This window comes from Pygoscelis adeliae, unplaced genomic scaffold, assembly GCF_000699105.1.
Source record: "Pygoscelis adeliae isolate BGI_AS28 unplaced genomic scaffold, ASM69910v1 Scaffold85, whole genome shotgun sequence".
NCBI lineage: Eukaryota > Metazoa > Chordata > Aves > Sphenisciformes > Spheniscidae > Pygoscelis > Pygoscelis adeliae.
Window position 1 is genome coordinate 7,265,985 of NW_008824900.1, and position 2,265 is coordinate 7,268,249.

Genomic DNA, 2,265 nt, shown 5'->3' on the forward strand with positions numbered 1-2,265 from the left:
TCTTGTGACTTCTGTTTCCCTGTATGTTGAAATGAATCGATGAAAAGGGAAGTAACTTTCTTGGACGATTTTCTGATGAGTGATGACATAACATGCTTTTAATATTCATAGAAAAGAAATATATTAGATGCTTTCACTGCCTTTTGCTGATTAGGTTTCCACAAGATCTCTTTCAAAGTATGGGTCCCTTCCTGAAGCTGCTACTGAGATAGAACTCCCCACTGAAGTGAAAAATGAAAAAAGCCGCAAGCATATGCCTTAGGAAGGATTTTGTGGGAACTGACAAAAGGCCTTATTGCTGGTGCCCATTTCTAAGCACTGTCAGTGAAATACAACACATTTTGGGGAGAAAAATTAGGGAAGAGCACAAGAGTCACAGAGATTGCACTGATATTGGAACATGGGGATTGAACTAAAAAATCACAATATTTCGTGTTGCATCTGATTTAAACACTTTTGGTGTCCAACAGGAAGAGACCTAACAATTTTGACATATTGTCCTTGCTTGTAAGGGAGAGTATATAGTTCTCTGTATATCTCTTGAGTTTTGGGAAAAGCTAGCTTGTTATTCCTATCATTCACTTTCCTGGTGAGGAATGCTGCACTGATGATAAAAAGTAGACTAATGCAAGACCATAAAGGAAGAGGTAGGTGGTGGCGCTTTGAATCAAGTAAGATAAATTGTAGGAGAATAATTGCTGAAGGTCTAGTATAATTATAGACTAGTTCCAGCAGATGTATCCAGTTATCCTTCTGTGGTGTTGAGTCCACCCTAAACATCGTGTAATGCTGACGCCATGACCTGTGGCGGTCTCAACTGCTCTTAGTTCCCTGTGGAACAAGTTAAACCACAAGGCCAAATGGGATCAGTCACTTACAGACATGGCCATAAACAATCACAGGATTTGTTGAGTAGACTATAGTCAGTTTGGTGTTAATGGATTCTTTGTAATAATGCCGTGGTATCTTGCAGTCATTCAAGCTCTAAACAAGTGCCATTTAGCTGGAAAAATTCCAGGTGCTTGTTTCTTCATGGGGGAAATTCTTGAAGGTCATGCTTCTCCATTGCAGCTGCTCTCAGAGCTGCATGGTGGGCTCTCGGCAGCCGGGCAGGCGTCTGCAGTGCTCGCTTCCCTTTCTGTCAAAGTATTCTGTTACCAGAACTGATATGGGAAATGTGCTTCCTCTCCACACCATGCACTTCAACAAAAAGTAAAAAGCCTTTTTCAGTGCTACAACTTTAATGACAGTGACTTATAGGTACTGTTAAATTTTTTTGAATATGGAATATTACAGCTATAAACCCTGGAAAATGTTACCTCATTATATATATATATGAGTCCATTTCATTTTCATAGTGGAGATGCTATAAATTAATATTCTTTATAATCTTTAGGAAGGCATTACCTCTCTGCATACCCCATAGAGAGCTGTTTGTTTTTCCAGGAAATAATAAATAGGGTGTTTGAGGGTTTTTTCCTTTCTTTCAGACCTCATGCCATGATTTGTCAGATAATGGGCTTAGGGGCAGTTTACACTTCTCTCACTGGTTAGTCATTACGCTTCTCTCACTGGATAGTCATATTGCAGTGGTTTTTGCTAGGTTTCCCTGCATAAGAACATATGAATTTTGTGGATTAATAGTTTTCATCCAGAGCTGCTTCACATTAAGCTTTTGCTTCCCATCTGCCATTCCATCTGTAACACTGAAACCTTTACTACTTCTATTCTGATAATAAAAGCTAATCCAGCCTTATAAGTCAGAAAAACACACTCACTATGTGGGGTTAATACTATATGATGAAGCCTAAATTTGTCTGGGGAGCAGTCTGGTATGTTCACAGGCTACATTACAATTGCTAGGAGTCCTTCATCCTTCAGAAGAAATGTCCAGAAGCAGATGTCAAAGATCATACTGTATAAAGACAGGGGGAAAAAAATATTCCCTCCCACTCATTTTGGGAGGGAAACAATTAAAAATGTGTAAAATAAAACATACGCAAGCCAGGAAAATTCAGATACCCCTATTATTCTTCCTCATGCCTTAATGTTTAGTTTGTGAAGTGGGGTCTGTAGGTCCAGCGCCTAGCACAAAGGAGGCCCTAATCCATGTGCTTCTAGTTGTTACTGCAGTAGAAATGGCTGGCAAAGAGAGTCTGGACATAAAGGCGCCTCCAACAAAAATACTGTGCTTCCCTTTAGTCATGAGGCAATATGCTATTTATTGGCCGAAGTGAAATGATGTGGTGCATTATCCAACCTTGA

General features: G+C 39.6%; 1 protein-coding gene across 1 annotated transcript in view; it reads left to right on the forward strand.

Moving 5' to 3' along the window:
• Positions 1-2,265, forward strand: part of XYLT1 (xylosyltransferase I) — a 106,477-nt gene that overhangs the window by 44,698 nt on the left and 59,514 nt on the right. The gene's annotated exons all lie outside the window — the stretch shown is intronic.